The sequence below is a fragment of the Canis lupus genome, chromosome 7 (genome assembly GCF_011100685.1).
Source record: "Canis lupus familiaris isolate Mischka breed German Shepherd chromosome 7, alternate assembly UU_Cfam_GSD_1.0, whole genome shotgun sequence".
Lineage (NCBI taxonomy): Eukaryota > Metazoa > Chordata > Mammalia > Carnivora > Canidae > Canis > Canis lupus.
This window is the reverse complement of record NC_049228.1, coordinates 71,211,645-71,237,717: the sequence shown is the minus strand read 5'-3', so window position 1 is coordinate 71,237,717 and position 26,073 is coordinate 71,211,645. Positions and strand designations below refer to the sequence as shown.

General features: G+C 40.1%; 1 pseudogene; it reads left to right on the top strand.

The window, feature by feature from the left end:
* Nucleotides 1-9,450: 9,450 nt before the first annotated feature.
* On the top strand, nt 9,451-10,502 carry LOC490540 (annotated as a pseudogene).
* The last annotated feature ends 15,571 nt before the right edge of the window (nt 10,503-26,073 follow it).

Here is a 26,073-nt window from a genome sequence, read left to right as displayed (position 1 = left end):
CATGGTTACAGCTGCCCCCGCATCCGATTCCTTCTCAGATGAAACTGCTGCCATCCGTGTACCAGGTGGCGTCCGCGTTCTGCAGTGGCTGGTCCTGGAGATCAGCTCTGATTCCGTGCACCTGTGCCAAAATTTCTTGACAGTCATGCAGAGGGGGGTCCCAGTCTGGGTCAGGGAGACGAGAGGCATGGATATTGGCAGACTCTGACACAGTCGGCCTCCGGCTTTAGTTATGGCTGGTCGGTGCTGGGCCAGCCCAATTCCCCCAGTTTCTGCCCACACTTGGGGAAATTCCTGCAGCCAACAGTCAATGTCACTCATTGGGGCTGAGGGCATTTGGTGGAGACAATATTCGTCTTCTAAACTCAGGACAAGCACCTGAATCGGGCGCCCCTCTTTGTTTAGGACTTTTGCCCCTTCCGGATGGAAGCGAATTTGTGCCCCATCTTGGTAAGCAAATCCCAACCTAACAACGGATAGGGAAACTGAGGGATGACCATGAAGGAGTGGGATACCTGGCCCATGCCAAGATCCACAGTTCTTCGAGTAGTCCATGAGTACTGTTTGGTGCCCGTGGCCCCTTCCACCCATGAAGTCTTGCTTGCCAATTTCCCTTGGGGTTGTAATAAAACCGAATGTTGTGCCCCAGTGTCCACTAGGAATTCAACAGGTTGCCCCTCCACTCTAAGAGTTACCCTGGGCTCGGGGAAGGGTGCCGAACCCTGACTCCCCTAATCATCCAGCTCCTCCATTTTTAAGATCTTGGCAGGGGCCTTAGATCTTTTGTTAGGGCAGCTTTTAACCCAGTGGCCTTCCTCTTTGCAATAAGCACATTGGTTTTTGTTCAGCTTAGGGCACTCCCGAGGGGGACCAGGGCCATCCTCCTTACCGGTCCCTGAAGCCAGCTTCTTGAGGTGCCTCCGTCTTTCCTGTGGGTCGTCCATGGTTGTGGCCAGCAGGATCTTGGCCAGGTTTTGGGTCTGCTGGTCACTTAGTTTGGTTTGTTGTTCTTCTGGACTTTCTCTATTATTATAGACTCGTTCTGTTACTATCACTAAGTCCTGCAAGCTCTTTTCTCCCAGTCTCTCTACTCTTTGCAATTTCTTTTTAATGTCCGGAGCGGCCTGCTTAACAAAAGCCATGATAATTGCAGCCTTTGTTTCCGGGGCTTCTGGGTTCATAGGGGTGTACTGCCTAAAAGCCTCCATGGCTCTAAGAAGGCTGCTGGACTCTCATCCTTACCCTGCCTCACATCATAGACCTTGGCCAGATTGGGAGGCTTGTGCACGGGAGCTTTGAGACCTGCCATTAGAGTCTGGCGGTGGACCCGGGGTCTCTCCTTGCCTTCAGCCAAGTTGTAGTCCCAGGTGGGGCGGGATAAAGGGAAGGCAGCATTTATGAGGTCTGGATTTTGAGGCGCTGTCTGTCCTCTCCCAGGACAGACTTCCGGGCTTCCACCTGAATTCGTTCTCTCTCCTCGGTGGTGAAGAGAACCTGCAAGAGCTGTTGGCAGTCATCCCAAGTAGGCTGGTGGGTAAAGAGAACAATATTTAAAAGCCCGATTAGATCTCTCGGATTATTAGAGAACTTTGCATTTTGGGTTTTCCAATTATATAAATCACTGGTGGAGAACGGCCAATATAACATTAGCTGTTCACCAGTCTCGTCGGGGGGCCTCATGGCATGGAGAGGAAGGGCGGTGAAGTCGGCTGGCCCGCATTCGGAGGTGGGGCCGTCCGGTGGGTCCGGCCACGTATCCCTGCTACTGGCCTGCACACAGGGACTCCCTCCTCAGGGATGGGTGGTGCCCCTTCTGCAGCCCCCGGTGCCTCCAATGGAGGGGCGGAAGGGGGAGGGGGTTCCTGGTAGGGCAGTGGGAGAATCAGGTCCTCCGGGGAGGAATCCTGGAAGACCAGATAAAGGGGCGCTTGGGGCATAGAGTCAGTCTCCTTCTTGGCTTTCCACGGGGCTAGAATCTTGGTGGGTCCTGCTTTGGGGGGTAAAAATGGTTTTAGCTAAGGAGGGGGGATTCTCGATCATGTCCTGCCAGATCAGGATGTAGGGCATCTGGGCAGAGTGGCCATCTGGTTTGTCCCTGAAGATCATGGCCTTAACCTGTAAGATAATAGGTAGGTGGAAAGTTCCTTCTCGGGGCCATCCCATGTCAAAGGTTCGCCATTCTGATATGCAATAAATTTGTAATCTCTCTCTCCATATGTCTATGCTCAGAATACGAGCTCTTTCCCTAACATCCGAGAAGTGGGAGAGCATAAGAGACAGGGGAGTGGTTTCTGTCTCCCCCATTATGTCCCCGATCCACACCAAGACACAGACAGTAAAGGCAATTAACAAGGACCCCACAACACAGACAAATGCACAGTTAACAAGGACATAGTAACACAGACCAATGTTCCAATGCAACCGCAGAGACAAAACAGAAAGTAACCCGAAGGGCTGGCAGCTGGCCCTCCTTACAGATGAGGACCTCCGTCCTCCTTACAGATGAGGACCCCATCCTCTTGGCAGGGGCAAAGGATGTCTCCTCAAGACATCCGGTCGACGGCCCACCAGCGCGTCCGCCTAAGCCAATGCAGACCCAATACAGATCGGAATTCCTACAGGTAAAAGTACAGTTTAGAGCTCTCAGAAAATATGCACGCAAAAGGTGGAAAAAGTTGAGTGCACTCACCATGCGTGAAACCCTCCAGATGGGGTCCTGGTGGTTTCTCAGATCCTGGACGAGCCCCCAAATGTTGTGCCCAAGATTGCGAATCCGAGAAACCACCAAGGAGCCGACACCGATGCAAACACACGAGGGTTTATTTACAAGCTCGAGCTTGGGTTCAAGTATACCCGACACAGCGGAGCAGGGACTTGGACCCCGAGGTGGGTTTCAGCTTAGTTTTAAGGGCTGGTCTAGGGGACCTCCAGAAGGGGTGGAGCAATTTCTCAAGTTCTGTTTACATTCTGATATGGGGCTTTCAAGGGTATTGAGCTCTGTTCTTATTCTAATATGGGGCTTTCTAGGATATTAAGCTGTAAGCTGTTTTCTTCCTATAACTGAAGTAAGGTAAAGTTCAGCTCTTATTCACAGGGGCCTGGCATGGCTGTACTTGTGCTAACGCTGAACTTAAAGTGGAATGGCCTTAATTTTCTCAGTCTCCACACATTTATTTAGCAAATAAATGCTCATTCAATACTATGTACATGTTTTCAGTACTTAACAGTCACCTCATTTCAGACTCCAAGCAACACTTTCAGGCAGGTCCCATTATGATCCACATTTTACAGCTGAAGAAACAGACGTTATCTAATTTCACTAAGGTCATACAGCAGTTAGATTTAAACCTCAGTGATCCAGTGCTCTAACATTCATACCACTCTAGTAGGCTCCTTGTTATTTATTTGAATAGTTTCCCAGAAGTTTAATTATTGAATTAAAGAATGTGAAAATTTTAAACTTTTCCTTGTACCTATTATCCAATTTATTTCTAGAGTATTTGGATCAACTTACAGTCTCACCACAAGTATTTGGAAATGTCACTTTGTCTTGCCAACTATGGATTTTTTTTTAAATGATAGACCGAATGTTTTAAATCCAGGTCTTAAATTATTAGTTGTTAAAGACATTTCTCACTTGAAGTTGTCTTGTGAATTTTTTTGTGCCCGTTATTCTATTCTTACCACTGTAAAGATGCTCTGATCTGTTGAATATATTATTGATATTTCTCTTAGAAATAATACCAATTGTTTCCCTCAGTAGGAGCAATTTTATTACTCTAGCTACATACTGCTAAACTGCTTTATATAATACTTTTGTAAATTTACATACAGCAATGTGTGAAACATGAAAAAGCAAGCCAAGCTCCTGCTCAGGACCATCATCATGTCTAGTCTGCATAATTGAATACTCTCCCAACTGTTCCTTCTCCTTCCTGTTTTATTTCTTATCACCCTCTCTCTCTTCTAAGCATATTGAGAATGCTTAGAAGAGCATTTTTGCTTACATTTTTTCATGTTTTTCAATGGCAAAGAAAAATGTAACCTAAAATTCTTATCAAAGGACAAAAAACCCTTCATGATTTTTTCTCATCTTTTTTAGATGCATCATTTCTCACCTTCCTATGCCATCTTTAGCTCTGCCTCTTCTGCCCTCCATTTAAACAGCCATACTGAGCCACAAGCGTTTCCAATGATGCCAAGCTGCTTCTTACTGCTACGTTTCCACTCATGCACTCCACTTGTCTCCTCCCTCCCTGTGCCAGACTGCTCAGGCCTGAAGAGTAAACTTCTTATGATTCGAACTTACATCTCCCATCATATTTTGCTCCTTTTCCCCACATTTCTTCTGTGAGGGAGAAATGAGGACTATTCCTTTGGTGTTTCCAGTGGGCTTCATATTTCCATTGCAGAACTTCATAGCATTTACTTTGTAGAAGAGCCTGTAAAGTCTAAAAGAGCTGGATTAATTCCTCTGTGCTTCTTCTTTTTCCCTCCCCCACTTTTTAAAAAGTAGCTTCCACATCCAGTGTGGAGCCCAATATGGGGCTTGAACACAGGACCCTGAGATCAAGACCTAAGCTGAAATAAAGAGTCACTAGCTTAACTGACTCAGTCACCCAGGCATGCCTATTTCCCCTATTGCTTCTCAGTGCCCTAACCAATGTCACAGAGACAACAGGCATGAATAATTGACACTTTTTCTTTTCTTTTTTTTTAGATTTTATTTATTTATTCATGAGAGGCAGAGACATAGGCAGAGGGAGAATCAGGCTCCCTGATTTGGGAGGCTGATGAGGGACTCAATCTTAGGATCCCAGGATCATATTCTGAGCCAAAGACAGACTCTCAACCACTGAGCCACCCAGGCATCCCTATTTGGCACTCTATCTCCAGTCATCTGACTAGGCTTGCCATTTATTAGCTTTGTGGCCCCTCTGAGCTAGTTCTGTAATCTGTTAAAAGAATGAAAGTATGACAAAAATGCATTCATAGGCTGTTTTGAATCTTATACAGGATAATATTTGTGGTGTCATGTTAGTTATTTAATAAATGTTTAACGTGTTACATTCTATTGGGGAGTCTAAATTTGCATATTTTTATGTTCTACTTCTCTGAAACAAAAGACTATACATTTTTCTGCCTTTGATATTATTTCCCTTTTTTACTAAATATGAAAAAAATTATGCATTCTCTTTCCCACATTCATACTGTACAATCTTTATTTACGAAAGGGTTTAAATTACATATGAGTATGAAAATAATTGTTTCTTAACTCATGCTTGGGTATTATCGCATGGAGCAGAGAAGCTGAATTCATTAATTCTGTCCTAATGTAAAAGAACAACATATTATATTTTAATAAACTGATAATTAAAAATAATATCTGGTTTCCTTAAACCTACCCTTGACATATTCACTTTGGGCTCCTTTCACATTGGTTTGTTGCCCAGAGGATCAATACCCTTTGTCATTTGGAATTACCACAAAATATAGTTATAAAACATCCTTCTTTATTTCACCATCTTGTGAGTGAAAATGATTTCTAAATCCGGTAAGATCTACTTTCCTCGGAGAGTCCTCCCTGGGGATCCTTTACGTTCTAGAACATCGTGGCATTGAGTTCCACTTGAATTTTCAAGCTCTGAGTAAGTCCATTACATCTGAGGGATGGTCAACTGGATGAAAAGAAAAGAATTTCCTACTTTTGGTTTAGTTTGTGTGTGTATGTACCTAGCAAAAATTTTCTCTAGCTGTCACTTATTTAAAACACTAAAAACATTTTCAAATGTTGAGTTGAGAAACACTGCTTTACATCTGTACGACAAATGGTTGTACCACATATTTAAGATGGACTTCTAAGGAATGTAATTCTAAAATTAATATTTAAAGATGCACTTTCCTGGATAGAATTTTCCTTTCTTTCCTACAATACCTATATGGGTTTAGCAATGGTTTTGTGAATTGAACAGTGAAACATTCTCTGGGATCCAACCACGGTTTTTGTTACATGGTATCACTTTGAACATTTTCCCATTTCACAGTATTTTAAGACTGTCCTTTTCAAAAGCAAAAGTCCTATTCTCATGAATACAGTGTACCCTGCATAGTTTTTCATTGCTTCCTAAGAAAGCTGTAAGGAAAAAAAAAAAAAGGAAAGCTGTAAGGATTATGGAAGTTATTTTTAGTCCAAATAACCCTAAAGACATCTTTCAAATCTGTCCCAGTCATTCACATCTGTCATTTATTTCAGAGTTCCTTTTACATTAGCTCCATTCTGTTAGAATTTAGATGAACAAGGACAAAGTTGCATGGGCAAAGGTGAGGAAAAGTTAAAAGGATTGTCATTTAAATTGCTTTCCTTTAAATTGCCTTCCTTTACCTAAGGCTTAAAGAGAAGTCTCCTTTCTTTGAGCACAGGGTTGCTATTGTATACCGTTTGCATTTTAGTCAAGGACTGAAATAAGAATGTAGAGATCCCAGAATAGTGTGAACCAGTTTTTCTGAAATGTCTTGGAGTAATTTTCATAATACCCTGGAATATGATTTTATGGATATATTTGAAGTCCTGGATGACAGGAAGTAGATAGAGATGCTTGCCTTTCCAATTTGGCAAAATGGATTTCTTTGCCTAAAGAAAGCCCTAAGAAGGTAGTGATATATAGTAACCATAACCAGATGCAATGCCCAACTACTGGACATTGTATGTACTGAAGGGCTTGATTCTTCCTGTGCAGATGTACTGCCAACTTCAGCTCAGCGGAGTGGGAGACACAGACACAGCACAGCAATGTGAAATAGTGGCTTCCGTTGACCATTCAGGCCTTAAGACAGCGTGACAGCCACAAAGCAAGCTGTATTTATTGCTGTTGGCATTAGTCCAAGTCTCCAGGGCTAGCTTATGTCTGTTCTAACATTCTTCACCAAGGGTCATCAGCTGCAGAAGCAGAGGGTTAATTTGCTAGCCCTTGTTTTTCTATCATGATGGTGGAGATAAATGTCATATACTAAAAATGAGCACAGGGAGCTCCCCTTCTCAAGATATCTCCTGTGGACTTTATGCCAATTGCATTCATGTGACAAATAAGCAGCTCTTGGAAATTCAGTACTTTTGGATGGAAAGGTCAGAACTAGTGTAACTAAACCAACATGAGTTTGATCCTTAGTGAGTCAGACACTGCATAAGACTGAGTTGTAATAGGAAGAAAACTTTATTTGCAGCGAATAAGATCACTGGCAATGGCTCCCAAAGCCATGACTCCCTGAAGCAAGGGTGGTTGAGTTCCTCTTTTTATTTAGGGTTAGAATGGAATTTATATATATATAAATATATATATATAAATTGCTTATTTATTTTTTATTTCAATTTAGTTAACATGTAATGTATTATTAGTTTCAGGGGTAGAATTTAGTGATTCACCACTACTCATTACATCACGTGCTCTTCTTAATGCCTATCACCCAGTTACCCTATCTCCCTCACCTCTCCTCCAGTAACCCTCAGTTTGTTCCCTATACTTAAGAATCTCTTAGGGTTTACCTCCCTCTCTGTTTTCATCTTATTGTTCCTTTCCACTTCTCACATGCTCATCTGTTTTTTTTCTTAAAGTCCACAAATGAGTGAAACCATATGATAATTTGTCTTTCTCTGATTGATTTATTTGCTTAGCATAATATTCTCTAGTTTCACCCGCATCATTACAGATGGTTAAGATTTCATTCTTTTTGATGGCTGAGTAATATTCCATTTGTGTGTGTGTGTGCATGTGTGTGCATGCACACATGTGTGCGTATAACCCATATCTTCATTCATCTGTTGATGTACATAGGGTTCTTTCCATATTTTTCCTGCCTCATGAGGTATGTCTGTATTGCAATATACTTCCCTCTTAGGACCACCTTTGCTTATCCCAAAGATTTTGAATGGTTGTGTTTTCATTTTCATTTGTTTCCATATATTTTTAAATTTCTTCTTTGATTTCCATTCATTCTTTAGTAGCATATTTATCCTTCGTGTATTTGTGGTCATTCCAAATTTTTTCCTGTGGTTGGCTTCAGGTTTTATAACATTGTGTTCAGAAGATATGCAAGGTGTGATCTCAGTCTTTTTTTTTTTTATTGTTGAGGCCTGATTTGTGACCTAGTATGTGATCTATTCTGGAGAATGTCCCATGTACACTGTATAAGGATATGTATTATGCTACTTTAGGATAAAATGCTCTGAATATATCTGTTAAGTCCATCCGGCCTAGTGTGTCTTTCAAAGTTATTGTTTCCTTGTTGATCTTGTGCTTAGATGATCTGTCATTGCTATGAATTCCTGTAGATTATCTCTGTTTTCTAGTCTTTGTTAATTTTGGTCTCTCTGTTCAAAGGGTCAACCATTAATATTTCTTGCACGACTGGTCTAATGTTCTCAAATTCCTTTAGGATCCTACCCCCTTCCCCCTTTATCTTTGCTGGATAAAGTTCTTGGATGCATATTTTTCCCTTTTAGCACATTTCTGGCCTGCCAGGTCTCTGTGAACAGGTCACAGAGCTGCCAGCCTTATGTGTCTCCCCTTGTAGGTTAGGGATCTCTTATCTCGAGTTGCTTTTAGAATTTTCTCTTTATCTTTGGAATTTGCACGTTTCACTATAATATGTTATGGGTTGGGCCTATTTTTGTTGATTTTGAGGGGAGTTTTCTGTGCCTCTTAAACTTCAATGCCTGTTTCCTTCCCCAGATTTGAGAAGTTTTCAACTTTAATTTGTTCAAATAAAACTTCTGCCCCCTTTTCCCCACTCTACTTCTGGAAGTCCTGTAATATGGATATTATTTTGCTTTATGAAGTCACTGAGTTCCCTAAGTCTAACTTCATGATCTAATAGTTTTTTTCCCTTCTTCTTTTCAGCTTCATTGTTTTCTGTAATTTCATCTACTTTATCACTGTTTTGCTCTTCTGCTTCATTCACACTCATTTTTATGGCCTTCAATTGGGATGCATCTTGGTTGTAACATTTTAAATTTCAGTCTGACTAGATTTTAGTTCTTTTATTCCTACAGTAAGAGATTCTCTAGTGTCTTCTATAGTTTTCTCAAGCCCTATTAATATCCTTATAACCATTGTTTTAAATTCTAGTTCAGACATCTTACTTATATCCATATAAATCCCTGGCTGGGAGTACTACCTCCTCCTCTTTCTTTTGGGGTGAATTTCTCTGTCTCATCATTTTGCCCAGAAAAGAAAAGCAGAGAAAAAAAGAGAAAATAACAAAACAACAACAGCAAACTAAATCCTAAGTATGTTTTGGTCTGCTTGTTAAAAGAAACTAGATCTCAAAATAAGAAAGAAAGAAAAGTGTGTGTGTGTGTGTGTGTGTGTGTGTGTGTATAGAAAGGAAACAAATAATAAAAATATAAAATATACATAAAAATAAAAATTAGTAGAGCTGACATCCAGGAGCAGAATGAATGGAGCCCAGAAGTTGGACGCTTATGCCCAAGCAAGGCAGGATTTCATCCAGCACTTCCCCCAGATTGTCAAGATGCTGACTGAGGATGGCATGGGCCACCTAGAGATGGGAGATGCTATTGCCCAGCTCAAGGAAGTCTTGGAGTACAATGCTGTTGGAGGCAAGTACCAGCAGGTTTTGACTGTGTTGATAGCATTTCAGGAGCTGGTGGATCCCAGGAAGCAGGATGCTGCTAGTCTGCAGTGAGCCCTGACTGTGGGCTGGTGTATGGAGCTGCTCCAGGCTTTCTTCCTGGTGTCAGATGATATCATGGACTCGTCTCTCACCCAACAGGGGCAGATCTGTTGGTATCAGAAGCCAGGCATAGGCTTGGATGCCATCAATGATGCTTTGCTTCTGGAAGCATGTATCTACTGCCTGCTGAAGGTCTACTGCCAGGAGCAGCCCTATTACCTGGACCTGATTGAGCTTTTCCTCCAGAGTTCCTACCAGACTGAGATTGGACAGACCCTGGACCTCATCACCTCCCCACAGGGCAGCGTGGATCTCAGCAGGTTCACTGAGAAGAGGTACGAGTCTATTGTCAAGTGCAAGATGGCCTTCTACTCGTTATATCTTCCCATGGCTGCTGCCATGCATATGTAAGGGATGATGGGGAGAAAGAGCATGCCAATGCTAAGAAGATCCTGCTGAATATGGGGGAGTTCTTTCAGATTCAGGATGATTTCCTGGATCTCTTTGGGGATCCCAGTGTGACGGGTAAGATTGGCACAGATATTCAGGACAACAAGTGCAGCTGGTTGGTGGTTCAGTGTCTGCAGCAGGCATCTCCAGAGGAGTGGAAGGAGAATTAAGGGCAGAAAGAGCCAGAGAAGGTGGCCTGGGTGAAGGTGCTGTAGGAGGAGCTGAACCTACTGGCCAATTTCACCCAGTATGAGGAAGACAGCTACAGCCATCTCATGAGCCTCATCGAGCAGTGCGCCTTGCCCTTGCCCCCAGCCATCTTCTTGGGCCTTGTGCACAATATCTACAAGAGGAAAAAGTGACCTAGACACTGCAAGTGTGGGGCGGAGCAGCTCTCAATAAATTGTCTACTCTTTAAAAATAAATAAATAAATAAATAATAAAATAGAATGAAATAAAAATTAAGGGGACCTAGGTGGCACAGTTGGTTGAACATCTGACTTGGTTTCAGCTCAGGTCATGATCTCAGGGTCCTGGGATCAAGTCTTGCATTAGGCTTCACACTGTGGAGTCTGCTTGGGATTCTCTTTTCCTCTCCCTCTGCCCCTCCTGCCTGTGCTCTCTCTCTAAAATAAACACATCTTTTTAAAAATAAAAAATAAATAAAAATTAAAAAGGAATAAAGAATTGAAAAAATAAAACAACTGAAAAATTTATAATTAATAACTAATGAAAAATGTACAAAGGAAGCTAGATACTATTTTCCTCCAGAGCTGAACTTTTGCAACCCTCTATGATCAGTAAATTATGTGCAAGCTGGACTTAGGGGAGAGGGGCCTGTTGCATTGATTCTCAGATGGACTTGCCCTAGTGGAAATATGCCTCCAGTGTAAAGGGAGGCAGAGCTTGGTCTAAGGGGCTCTGGACTCCACTAAGTGGCATTGTTTTGCTCCCTGAAAGCTTTCAGTACTGAGGGGTGGGATGAATATGGTGATGCCCCACTCTCTAGCCCCAGCACTGAAAATTTGCACCCTTTACTCTTCCATCATCCCTCACAGAAGAGCAATCAGTCTTGTCTCCCAAGTTTCCATTAGGTTAGGGGTCATACAGTTTTGTGGGTGACATCAAGAGCAGATGAGTACCTTGGCCAAGTCTACATGACTTACTTCTAGTGGAACCTGGGTCATTTGACTCTGTGAGAAAAACATTTTTTTTAAATACCATTCTTTTCCTATGCTTTAATACAATTTTGGATGACATGGGCAGATGGGATTTCTTAGTCACCTCAGGCTGCTATAACCAAATAACATAGGCTAGGTGACTAAAACAGGGAAATTTAGTCCTCACAGTTCTGGAGATGGAAGTCTGAAGTCAAGATGCAAGTAGGGTGAGGTTCTTTCCTTAGATTTCAGACACTGCCATCGCACCATGTCCTCACTTGGCCTTTTCTCTGTGCATGAAGGAGAGAAAGCTATGCTCTTTGTTGTCTCTTCTTCTTATGGCACTAATCCTATCATGGGTGCTCTACCCTCAAGATCTCACTTAAACCTAATTAGCCTCCCAAATGCCCTTTTCCAAAACCCATCACATTGGAGGTTAGTGTTTCAATGTATGAATTTTGGGCAGGCACAATTTAGTCTATAACAGGGTGAGAAGAACAGTTTTGGAGCATGAGCCTCTTTGGAAATGGATAAACCTGAGAAGGTGGCTCTTTGGACTATGACAAAATGGTATGAGTTTGCTACTTGGGTCAGGGGCTGCCAAAAGGGTGGAAAGTAGCCAAAGCATCTTGACAATGTATAGGCAAAATTCGCCATTTGATTTTGAACTCACTAGCAACCATTCCTCCTTCTAAGAGGAGGGAATGTCATGTCACGTGAACTGTTGATGTCTGTTTATGCTGGCCCCTCTCTGGGGCCATAACTTTTCAGTGGCATATGTATGGCAAGTCTCTTCAGTGGCATATGCATGGCAAGTCTCTTCTGTCTCCATCCTGTCTCCCAGTGTTGGTTATTTTTAATTAAAATAAGTAGTTTCTCCATTTTACTACAATGACAATATCTCCATCTTATTTTGGACAGCTTTTTTTTTCAACTCCATATATACAAGGAATGCTTTCTCCTCAGAGCTGTGCAGAATTATCCCTGGAGCACAGTAGCTGGTACTCTGTGCTTTGGGAGGAATTGTACTAGCCAGGAAGGAACTGAGTGAGGCAACTGGCTGTACAGTACAATTAGCACCAGTAAGGAGCTCCCCCTGGGCTCCTCTCTGCCCTTTAAGCAGGAGCTCCTTGAGCTCCTGTCAGCAGCTTTTGAGGGGTATATCTTTGTTCCCTTTCTGTTCTAGCTCTTTTCTTATACACTGCAGTAGATGTCAGTACACTCTTATTTCTGTTGTTTGAAGTTGCCCCAAGTCTTCATCTCTGAATTTGAGATGGTGTTTGGGAGAAATATAATGGTATCAAAAGTCATGGTTGTCAGACATATATGTCAGGAGCTTTCTAAGATTATGTACTCCCCGAATATACTTGTAGTTCTTTGTAGAAAATAACATTGGTGAGCACACTCTAAATTTGTGTGCCTTTCTGGTTATCTGTAGCTTTTATGTTATTTATAATTCAGGTAAGTTAGGTATTAATCTGTTAGTGCATAATAATTAAGAAAAAATGTCATTGATTTTAAGTTGTCTTGACTCTAATTCCATATACTTTACCATAAATACTAGCTTACCAATTTGTTCTTTTTGTGTCATTAAGTTCTAACGTTCAGTGACTCACCATGAAATCCCCTCAAAATTATCCAATTTTGGTTTCATTTATGTTTCTTTTTTTAGTTAAATAACCACCTAGGTCATTGCAAGTCTCTACTAATTATACTGAAGAGAATCTGTTCCTCAGCCAGTCAAGGCTTTCCCCAATTTGGCAATTGACTACCCTGCTTTCAGGCTGCTTCTCTTGCATGAAAGAAGGCAGCTCATACGAAGTATCATTACCATCCCAACAATTAAGAATTTTCCCATTGTAGAACGCAGGACTGGTGGGGTCCAAATAAACTGTTAAAATGAGAATAAACACTCCACTAGTGAAGAACTAAGATAGAGCTTTGGTTAGGAAACCAATTAGGATTCTGTCTGAAAAATGATCAATAGAAACTTTGTGGAATAATAGACTGATATAAAAATAAAATAATATGGAAGTATTTTATTTATTTATTTTTATTTATGATAGTCACACAGAGAGAGAGAGGCAGAGACACAGGCAGAGGGAGAAGCAGGCTCCATGCACCGGGAGCCTGACGTGGGATTCGATCCCAGGTCTCCAGGATCGTGCCCTGGGCCAAAGGCAAGCGCTAAACCGCTGTGCCACCCAGGGATCCCTGGAAGTATTTTAAAAAAGCACTGTAAAACCATCAGGGAAAGGTCAGCATTCATTTATTCAATCATTATTTACTGAGTGCCCATTTTATGCCAGATACTGTGCCAGGCATTGAGCTACATGCTGGGAATAAAGCTGTGAAAAAAACTTTTAAAAAGTCCCCAAAGAGCAGAGGATGCTTATCACTGTCAAATATTTGTGTCATGCTTTCAATACTAACCATAGTGTTTGTGTTTAAATGGACTCTATAGAACCCAAAGGCAGAGCATCAAAGTGTAGAAAAACGTAGGCTGCTTGACTTCAAGCTCTGTCACTTAATATAGGTGAATTATTAGGCCTCATTTTTCTCATCCAAAATAAGTATATTAATTGTGCATACCTCATATAATTGTGCCATCATTAAATTAGTTAACACACATAAGCATTGAAAACAGTGCCTGGCATATAGTAAGCATTCAATAAACAGGTAAAATCTAATTCAGAAATATGCTGTGAGGAAAAGGATTCTGAGGCAATATGTGAGGTCAACAGGAAAGTTTTATCCTTGATGAGTAATGCTTGCAGTGAGCATGCAGATGTTTGGATCTTCCCTGTGCTGTGCCTTACTTTGCAGCTGAAGAAGCTGAAACATTGGAGGGTTAAGATATACAACTAGGGTAAGACATTTAGTCAGGAACAAAGTCAGCATTATAATATGCCTCTATGTTAATTTTCTTAACTCTACAAATCTCTAAATATGATAAAAGAAGGGATTTCCTTTTTTTATTTCATTTAATTTTATTATATTTTATATATTTATTTTTCCTAAAGTTTTTATTTTAATTCTAGTTAGTGAACATACACTGTTATATTAGTTTCAGGTCTGCAATAGAGTAATTCAACACTTTCATACATCACCCTGTGCTCATCAAACAAGTATACTCTTTAACCCCATTGCCAATTTAACCCATCCCCCCCACCCACATCCCTTCTGGTATCCATCAGTTTGTTCTCTATAGTTAAGAGTCTGTTTCTTGGTTTGTCTCTCTCTCTTATTTTTTTCCTTTTGCTCATTTGTTTCTTAAGTTCTATATATGAGTGAAATCATAGGGTATTTGTCTTTCTCTGACTTATTTCACTTTATACTCTCTGGTTCCATGTTGTTGCAAATGGCAAGGAAAATAGGTCACATATTAGCCCACAAAACAAACCTCAACAAATTCAAGAGGTTTAGAAAGAAATGATTTTTCAGACAAGGGTATACAAATGTTTTTCAAATGAAGAAGAGAAAAATCCTACCAAATATCTACAAGGCAACAATATCTAGAGGAACTAAATACAAAATAATTTACTTGATTTTCTGGATTTATTATTTTCGAGGAGCATTCAAAGAGTTAATTGTTGACTTAGTTCTTTACAAACTATGCTCTCCTTTGCTTTACCAGTGACTTTTAAACCTAACTAGTTAAATGGAACCTAAGGGCATTTTCATCCACTTTTCCATAATACCATAAAATGTTTCTCAAATCATATGCATAAGAATTTCTGTAGTCATGACAATGTGCACAAACTGGTTGGTTCTAATATATAGATTTATGTAAGCTAGCAGCCTTGAAAAGTGGCAGCACTTTTTTTTTTTTTTTCAAATTAGAGCATGCTTAGTAATAGATCTAGGTAGGAAATTAAAGGAACCCATTAAACCTAGTCATTAAAACTTTACTCCTATGTTTACAAAAGAAATCGTTTCTTCTTTCTTTGTAGCTGGGGAAATTAAGACACAGAAAAGTGAATTTTCTGTGAAATGAAGCATGAAAAGCAGAAATAAAGCCATGAGAACTGGCTTCCCATCCAGTGTGCTAACTATGCAGCCTCTAACAAGTTGCCCTACATTCTACTCTTGGAAGAAAACAGGAAATTTATGGATGAACATTTCTAAGACAGAAATAATACATCTCTTTGTTTTAGAGACAAAGAAAAACAGTATAGTATAATGCTGTCAGCATGTGGAGTTCAAACATTTTTAGCTTGTAATGTGATAATGGAGCTGATGTTGTGTCAGGTATGAAGTGAGTGCCAAAACTTGTTATTAAAATCAGGTGAGGGCAGCCTGGGTAGCTCAGTGGTTTAGCACTGCCTTCAGCCCAGGGCCTGATCCTGGAGTTCTGGGATTGAGTCCCACGTGGGGCTCCTGCGTGGAGCCTGCTTCTCCCTCTGCCTGTGTCTCTGACTCTCTCTCTCTCTCTCTGTATCTCTCATGAATAAATAAATGAAATCTTAAAAAAAAAAACAGGTGAAGAAGGGGTGCTACTGAGTTTAAGGGTAAACAAACATACAAATATTTTTACTTTATTAAGAAGCAGTGAACAACAAAGCACTTGGTTCCAAGATCCATATTAACTTACTTAGGCGATAGATGTTTGATGAATACACGCTTGCACAAACTCACAAATAGAAGTGTGCTGCATCATAGCAAAAATTCTATATAAAATCTTACTGAAGAATAAATGTGAGAGTTTCAATAAGTAGATTTCAAAAATAACAGAAGCTGATGTCTTTAATTCTTTGCTGCTTCTATCTTTATAAGAGAAAGAAGCATACTTAGAACAATAACAAAAAAAAAACATGCAAAGTCATATGTAGCTAGGGTGACTATTTTTTTCATTTGTTTTGCTTTCCTACATACATTTTCACTCCAAACAGCCTCCCCAGTTTACTTTTGGGAAGTTATATTCCCTACATTTTGTGAGTTAGGAAGGGAGGCTCATTCTAGGTGTCCACTCCTTGTATTGGAAATGAGGGCATCACCAGGTCTGGTATGTGACATCAGCAGTTTGGAAAGGAGGCTCATTCTTGGTGTCCACTCCCCATAGTGGAAATGAGGGCATCACTAGGACTGGCATTGACATCAGCCGATCCAATCAGATTCTCTCTCCTAGGTTGTTGGATCTGTAGTAGCAACTGTGTCAATGGTGGCTTGTCCTGTCTGCTGACTTTGAAACATCTCTCTGCTCCCTGTTTTTTCTCCTTTTATCCATTTCCGATCCAAATCTCTTCCAACCTCCTTCATTTTATTAATATCTTTACTGAAGTATAATAAAATATGTGTACTGTATTGTATGTTTAAGTAGACATTTTGACAAATTTTGGCATGTGCAGATACTCACGAAACCATCAAACTGCAGTCAATATCCATTTTCCCTAAACATTTCCTTGCCACTGAGTAATCCCTACCATCCCTACCTGTTCCTCCATATCTCCTAGTCCCTAGGAAACCACTGATCTATTCTTTATCACTTGTCATTAGTTTGCATTTTATATTAATAGACTCATACAAAGTATTTTTATCTGCCTTCTTTTACTTAGCATAAGTATTTTGAGATTCATCTATTGTAGCATATATCAATAATTTATTCATTTTTATTACTGAGTAGTATGCCATTGTATAGATATACAATGGGGGGGAGGAGCAAGATGGCGGAAGAGTAGGGTCTCCAAATCACCTGTCTCCACCAAACTACCTAGAAAACCTTCAAATTATCCTGAAAATCTATGAATTCGGCCTGAGATTTAAAGAGAGACCAGCTGGAATGCTACAGTGAGAAGAGTTCGCGCTTCTATCAAGGTAGGAAGACGGGGAAAAGGAAATAAAGGAACAAAGGCCTCCAAGGGGGAGGGGCCCCGCGAGGAGCCGGGCTGAGGCCGGGGCGAGTGTCCCCAGGACAGGAGAGCCCCGTCCCGGAGACGCAGGAGCTGCACCGACCTTCCCGGGGGAAAGGGGCTCGCGGGGAGTTGGAGCAGGACCCAGGAGGGCGAGGATCTCCTCGGGTTCCCGGGGACAGTAACAGAGCAACTGCGCGCCCAGGAGAGTGCGCCGAGCTCCCTAAGGGCTGCAGCGCGCACGGCGGGGCCCGGCGGGACCCGGAGCAGCTCGGAGGGGCTCGGGCGGCGGCTCCGCGGAGGGGGCTGCGCGGCCCGGGAGCGCGAATCCAACAGCACAGACCGGAGGCACAGGGCGCCGGGACACAGCCCAGGATCCCGCCTCCCCCGGGACAGGCAGAGGCCGGGAGGGCCCAGGACAGCGAGGACGCTCCTGCCCCAGCTGAGCACATCAGCGGCCCCGCCCCGGAGCCTCCAGGCCCTGCAGACGGAGTTCCTGCCGGAGCTGAATCCAGGTTTCCAGAGCTGCCCCGCCACTGGGGCTGTTCCTCCTGCGGCCTCACGGGGTAAACAACCCCCACCGAGCCCTGCACCAGGCGGGGGCACAGCAGCTCCCCCAACTGCTAACACCTGAAAATCAGCACAACAGGCCCCTCCCCCAGAACACCAGCTAGACGGACAACTTCCAGGAGAAGCCAAGGGACTTAAAGTACACAGAATCAGAAGATACTCCCCGGTGGTTCTTTTTTTGTTGTTTTGTTTTGTTTTGTTTTGTTTTGTTTTTGTTTTGTTTTGCTTTTTGATTTGTTTCCTTCCCCCACCCCCTTTTTTTCTCCTTTCTTTTTCTTTCTCTTTTTCTTCTTTTTTTTTCCGTTTTTTTTTTTCTCTTTTTCTTCCCTTTTTTTTTTCTTCTCTTTCTCTTTTCTTTGCTTCTTTCTCTCCTCTCTTTTTCTCTTTTTCCCAATACAATTTGCTTTTGGCCACTCTGCACTGAGCAAAATGACTAGAAGGAAAACCTCACCTCAAAAGAAAGAATCAGAAACAGTCCTCTCTCCCACAGAGTTACAAAATCTGGATTACAATTCAATGTCAGAAAGCCAATTCAGAAGCACTATTATACAGCTACTGGTGGCTCTAGAAAAAAGTATAAAGGACTCAAGAGACTTCATGACTGCAGAATTTAGAGCTAATCAGGCAGAAATTAAAAATCAATTGAATGAGATGCAATCCAAACTAGAAGTCCTAACGACGAGGGTTAACGAGGTGGAAGAACCAGTGAGTGACATAGAAGACAAGTTGATAGCAAAGAGGGAAACTGAGGAAAAAAGAGACAAACAATTAAAAGACCATGAAGATAGATTAAGGGAAATAAACGACAGCCTGAGGAAGAAAAACCTACGTTTAATTGGGGTTCCCGAGGGCGCCGAAAGGGACAGAGGGCCAGAATATGTATTTGAACAAATTCTAGCTGAAAACTTTCCTAATCTGGGAAGGGAAACAGGCATTCAGATCCAGGAAATAGAGAGATCCCCCCCTAAAATCAATAAAAACCGTTCAACACCTCGACATTTAATTGTGAAGCTTGCAAATTCCAAAGATAAGGAGAAGATCCTTAAAGCAGCAAGAGACAAGAAATCCCTGACTTTTATGGGGAGGAGTATTAGGGTAACAGCAGACCTCTCCACAGAGACCTGGCAGGCCAGAAAGGGCTGGCAGGATATATTCAGGGTCCTAAAGGAGAAGAACATGCAACCAAGAATACTTTATCCAGCAAGGCTCTCATTCAAAATGGAAGGAGAGATAAAGAGCTTCCAAGACAGGCAGCAATTAAAAGAATATGTGACCTCCAAACCAGCTCTGCAAGAAATTTTAAGGGGGACTCTTAAAATTCCCCTTTAAGAAGAAGTTCAGTGGAATAGTCCACAAAAACAAAGACTGAATAGATATCATGATGACACTAAACTCATATCTCTCAATAGTAACTCTGAATGTGAACGGGCTTAATGACCCCATCAAAAGGCGCAGGGTTTCAGACTGGATAAAAAAGCAGGACCCATCTATTTGCTGTCTACAAGAGACTCATTTTAGACAGAAGGACACCTACAGCCTGAAAATAAAAGGTTGGAGAACCATTTACCATTCGAATGGTCCTCAAAAGAAAGCAGGGGTAGCCATCCTTATATCAGATAAACTAAAATTTACCCCAAAGACTGTAGTGAGAGATGAAGAGGGACACTATATCATACTTAAAGGATCTATTCAACAAGAGGACTTAACAATCCTCAATATATATGCTCCGAATGTGGGAGCTGCCAAATATATAAATCAATTATTAACCAAAGTGAAGAAATACTTAGATAATAATACACTTATACTTGGTGACTTCAATCTAGCTCTTTCTATACTCGATAGGTCTTCTAAGCAAAACATCTCCAAAGAAACGAGAGCTTTAAATGATACACTGGACCAGATGGATTTCACAGATATCTACAGAACTTTACATCCAAACTCAACTGAATACACATTCTTCTCAAGCGCACATGGAACTTTCTCCAGAATAGACCACATATTGGGTCACAAATCGGGTCTGAACCGATACCAAAAGATTGGGATTGTCCCCTGCATATTCTCAGACCATAATGCCTTGAAATTAGAACTAAATCACAACAAGAAGTTTGGAAGGACCTCAAACACGTGGAGGTTAAGGACCATCCTGCTAAAAGATAAAAGGGTCAACCAGGAAATTAAGGAAGAATTAAAAAGATTCATGGAAACTAATGAGAATGAAGATACAACCGTTCAAAATCTTTGGGATGCAGCAAAAGCAGTCCTAAGGGGGAAATACATCGCAATACAAGCATCCATTCAAAAACAGGAAAGAACTCAAATACAAAAGCTCACCTTACACATAAAGGAGCTAGAGAAAAAACAGCAAATAGATCCTACACCCAAGAGAAGAAGGGAGTTAATAAAGATTCGAGCAGAACTCAACGAAATCGAGACCAGAAGAACTGTGGAACAGATCAACAAAACCAGGAGTTGGTTCTTTGAAAGAATTAACAAGATAGATAAACCATTAGCCAGCCTTATTAAAAAGAAGAGAGAGAAGACTCAAATTAATAAAATCATGAATGAGAAAGGAGAGATCACTACCAACACCAAGGAAATACAAACGATTTTAAAAACATATTATGAACAGCTATACGCCAATAAATTAGGCAATCTGGAAGAAATGGACGCATTCCTGGAAAGCCACAAACTACCAAAACTGGAACAGGAAGAAATAGAAAACCTGAACAGACCAATAACCAGGGAGGAAATTGAAGCAGTCATCAAAAACCTCCCAAGACACAAGAGTCCAGGGCCAGATGGCTTCCCAGGGGAATTTTATCAAACGTTTAAAGAAGAAACCATACCTATTCTCCTAAAGCTGTTTGGAAAGATAGAAAGAGATGGAGTACTTCCAAATTCGTTCTATGAAGCCAGCATCACCTTAATTCCAAAGCCAGACAAAGACCCCGCCAAAAAGGAGAATTACAGACCAATATCTCTGATGAACATGGATGCAAAAATTCTCAACAAGATACTGGCCAATAGGATCCAACAGTACATTAAGAAAATTATTCACCATGACCAAGTAGGATTTATCCCTGGGACACAAGGCTGGTTCAACACCCGTAAAACAATCAATGTGATTCATCATATCAGCAAGAGAAAAACCAAGAACCATATGATCCTCTCATTGGATGCAGAGAAAGCATTTGACAAAATACAGCATCCATTCCTGATCAAAACTCTTCAGAGTGTAGGGATAGAGGGAACATTCCTCGACATCTTAAAAGCCATCTATGAAAAGCCCACAGCAAATATCATTCTCAATGGGGAAGCACTAGGAGCCTTTCCCCTAAGATCAGGAACAAGACAGGGATGTCCACTCTCACCACTGCTGTTCAACATAGTACTGGAAGTCCTAGCCTCAGCAATCAGACAACAAAAAGACATTAAAGGCATTCAAATTGGCAAAGAAGAAGTCAAACTCTCCCTCTTCGCCGATGACATGATACTCTACATAGAAAACCCAAAAGTCTCCACCCCAAGATTGCTAGAACTCATACAGCAATTCGGTAGCGTGGCAGGATACAAAATCAATGCCCAGAAGTCAGTGGCATTTCTATACACTAACAATGAGACTGAAGAAAGAGAAATTAAGGAGTCAATCCCATTTACAATTGCACCCAAAAGCATAAGATACCTAGGAATAAACCTCACCAAAGATGTAAAGGATCTATACCCTCAAAACTATAGAACACTTCTGAAAGAAATTGAGGAAGACACAAAGAGATGGAAAAATATTCCATGCTCATGGATTGGCAGAATTAATATTGTGAAAATGTCAATGTTACCCAGGGCAATATACACGTTTAATGCAATCCCTATCAAAATACCATGGACTTTCTTCAGAGAGTTAGAACAAATTATTTTAAGATTTGTGTGGAATCAGAAAAGACCCCGAATAGCCAGGGGAATTTTAAAAAAGAAAACCATATCTGGGGGCATCACAATGCCAGATTTCAGGTTGTACTACAAAGCTGTGGTCATCAAGACAGTGTGGTACTGGCACAAAAACAGACACATAGATCAGTGGAACAGAATAGAGAATCCAGAAGTGGACCCTGAACTTTATGGGCAACTAATATTCGATAAAGGAGGAAAGACTATCCATTGGAAGAAAGACAGTCTCTTCAATAAATGGTGCTGGGAAAATTGGACATCCACATGCAGAAGAATGAAACTAGACCACTCTCTTTCACCATACACAAAGATAAACTCAAAATGGATGAAAGATCTAAATGTGAGACAAGATTCCATCAAAATCCTAGAGAAGAACACAGGCAACACCCTTTTTGAACTCGGCCATAGTAACTTCTTGCAAGATACATCCACGAAGGCAAAAGAAACAAAAGCAAAAATGAACTATTGGGACTTCATCAAGATAAGAAGCTTTTGCACAGCAAAGGATACAGTCAACAAAACTCAAAGACAACCTACAGAATGGGAGAAGATATTTGCAAATGACATATCAGATAAAGGGCTAGTTTCCAAGATCTATAAAGAACTTATTAAACTCAACACCAAAGAAACAAACAATCCAATCATGAAATGGGCAAAAGACATGAACAGAAATCTCACAGAGGAAGACATAGACATGGCCAACATGCATATGAGAAAATGCTCTGCATCACTTGCCATCAGGGAAATACAAATGAAAACTACAATGAGATACCACCTCACACCAGTGAGAATGGGGAAAATTAACAAGGCAGGAAACAACAAATGTTGGAGAGGATGCGGAGAAAAGGGAACCCTCTTACACTGTTGGTGGGACTGTGAACTGGTGCAGCCACTCTGGAAAACTGTGTGGAGGTTCCTCAAACAGTTAAAAATAGACCTGCCCTACGACCCAGCAATTGCACTGTTGGGGATTTACCCCAAAGATACAAATGCAATGAAACGCCGGGACACCTGCACCCCGATGTTTCTAGCAGCAATGGCCACGATAGCCAAACTGTGGAAGGAGCCTCGGTGTCCAACGAAAGATGAATGGATAAAGAAGATGTGGTTTATGTATACAATGGAATATTACTCAGCTATTAGAAATGACAAATACCCACCATTTGCTTCAACGTGGATGGAACTGGAGGGTATTATGCTGAGTGAAGTAAGTCAGTCGGAGAAGGACAAACATTATATGTTCTCATTCATTTGGGGAATATAAATAATAGTGAAAGGGAAGGGAGAAGAAATGTGTGGGAAATATCAGAAAGGGAGACAGAACGTAAAGACTGCTAACTCTGGGAAACGAACTAGGGGTGGTAGAAGGGGAGGAGGGCGGGGGGTGGGAGTGAATGGGTGACGGGCACTGGGTGTTATTCTGTATGTTAGTAAATTGAACACCAATAAAAAAAAAATTAAACATAAAAAAAAAAAAAAAAGATATACAATGATTTGTTTACCCATCTGTTGATGGAAATTTGGATTATTTTAGGTTTTAGGACATTAGAAATGAAGTTGCCATGAACAGGCATGTACTGCATTTTGTATGGACATGTGCTTTCATTTCTCCTTGGTAAACATATATGAATGGAATGACAATATCATATGGTAGATGTGTGTTTAAAAATATAAGAAATTCCAAAATGATTGTCCCATTTTATATTCCTGACAGAAGTATTCAAGAGTTCCAAGGTCTCTACATCTTTACCAACACTTGGTATGGCCAATCTTACTAATTTTAGACAGTTTACTAAGTGTGTAGTGCCATCTTGTTGTGGTTTTAATTTGAATTTCCCTAATGACTAATGATAATGAATATCTTTCATGTGTGTATTTTCAATCCAGTTATCATCCTTAAGGATATACTTGTTCAAATCCTTGGTCCATTTATTTCTTGACTGTTTTGTTTTTGTTTTGTTTTTCTTTTTTTCTAATTCTGAGGATTTTTAACACAGTTAAACTTGTATTGAACATTTGACCTACTGAACTACAAGATAATACATTTGTGTCATTTGTAGCTCTAAAAAATGTTTTGAGAATTCTGTATATATTTTGTATTCAGGTTTTTAAAAATCGGGTATATAATTTGCAAATATTTTACTTTTGATGAACCCCAGTTTAACAATTATTCTTTTAATGCTTTTGGTATCACATCTAAAAACTCTTTGCCTAACCCAAAGTTTTGTTCTGTAATTTCTTATTAAGTTATATACTTTTTAGGTTTCCTGTTTGGATCTATGGCCTATTTAGGGTTAATTTGTATCTATTTTTCATTTTTGCCTTATGATTTATAAACTCTTAAAATATATAACCATTGAGGATTGTTATGTCGGTTTGATTAATCCCTCCATTATTATTAAATAGCTTGCTTTATCCTTTGTAATACATTTTACCCTGAAATCTACTTTGTCTGATATTAATATAGCTAATTCAACTTTCTTTTTTTTTTAATTCAACTTTCTGTTGGCTAGTTGTGTCATGTCATATCTTTTTTATAATTGTCTTGTTTCTTTTTTCCAGACTTAAAAATATTTTCTTTTAATTAGACTATCTAGGCTATTTATATTTAGTGTGGTTATTCATATGATTAGGATTAAATCAATCTTATATTTAATGTGCTTTCTGATATAGCTAGGGATTAAATCCATTATCTTGCTATTTGTTTTCTATTTACATCTGCTCTTCTTTTTCTCTCTTTTCACTTCACTTTTGTTTTTTCATTGGCTTATTGACTATAACTCTGTTAATTTAGTAATTGTTTTAGGGTTTAATAGTATAGATATTTACTTTATAAAACTGTGCTTTAAAATGATATTACATCTTTTAATGTATAAGTGCCTTATTTACATTTACATTTCTCTCCTCCCTACTTTGCTGCTATTGTCATGCATTTTACTTTTATATGTATCAACCTCACACTATGTTGTTACAGTTTTTGCAAATTTTTTAAAAAAGAAATCTTATATATTTGCCTATATAGTTAATAGTCCTGTGGCCTTCATTTCTTTCTGTAGATTCACATTTCATTCTGGAATAATTTTCTTTATGCCTAAAGAAATTCTTTTAACATTTTTGGTAGTGTGGATATGCTGGTGATAAATTCTTTTAGCTTTTGTGCATTTGAAAAGTCCTTTACCTCATTTTGTGAAATATAATTTCAGTGGTTAGAGGATTCTAAGTTGTCAATTTTTCCCTTTCATCACTTGAAAGATATTGTTCTTGTTTCCAGTGTTGCCAATGAAAAACAATATTTCCTTGTTTACAACATTTTTTTTCTCTCATTTTTTTTAAAATTTTATTTATTTATTCATGAGAGGCCCAGAGAAAGGCAGAGATATAGGCAGAAGGAGAAGCAGGCTCCATGCAGGGAGCCCAGTGTGAGACTTTATCCCGGGACTCCAGGATCACACCCAGAGCTGAAGGCAGACACTCAACCACTGAGCCATCCAGGCGTCCCTCTCATTGTTCTTAGTATGTTCTCTTTATCACTGGTATTGAGCATTGTGATTGTATTGTGTCTTGGTGTAGTTGGCTTCATATTTCCTATGATTGGGGTTCTTTCAGTTTCTTGGTTTTATTTTCATCAGATTTGGCAACTTTTCACTAGTTATTTTTTCAGCTGTATTTTTCTCTCTATGTCTCTTCTTTGGAAATTGCCAAAACATGTTATTAGGCACATGAAATTGTCCCACAACTCACTGATGCTCTCCCTGTTTCTCACTGTACTTCATTTTGTAAGGTTCCTCTTGCTGTGGTTTCAAGTTTACAATTTTTCTGCTTTGATGTCTAAACAGCATTTAATCATTTCTAGTTTGTGTTTTATTTAACATGTTCAATTATCTTTTTTATCTAGAAGTTCAATTCAAGTCTTTTTAAAAGAAAATGCCTCTCATGTTTTAATAGTTTGTGCAGATGTTCATTTATATATTTATTTATTCATATAAATGTTCTCAAGCCTCATTCAATGAGGCAGTTAAGTTGCTTGGAAAGATTGATCCTTTTGAGTAGGTGTCAGCCAACATTTTCTGCAAAAAATCTTTGTTGAATATTTTTAGATATTTTTTCTTATAATCTCAAATACTGTAAACATTTAAAATTTTTTTTAAAATCCTTAGCTTGAAGGCCATGCAAAAATAGGATACAAGCTGGATTTTGTCTACAGGCCATACCTTGCTGACAGCTGCTTTTGAGTCTTACTTTTCTGAGTTTTTAGGCAGGGCTGGAACAGATTCAGTCTTGGGCTTATCGTTCTCTGCTACAGAAACCAAAATCCTTCCGTGGATTCTACTCATGTGGTCTCATTCAATCAGAAGATATCCTGTTCCTGGTTCAGTACTCTTATCTCTAATCCCTTTTGATGGGTCCTTCTC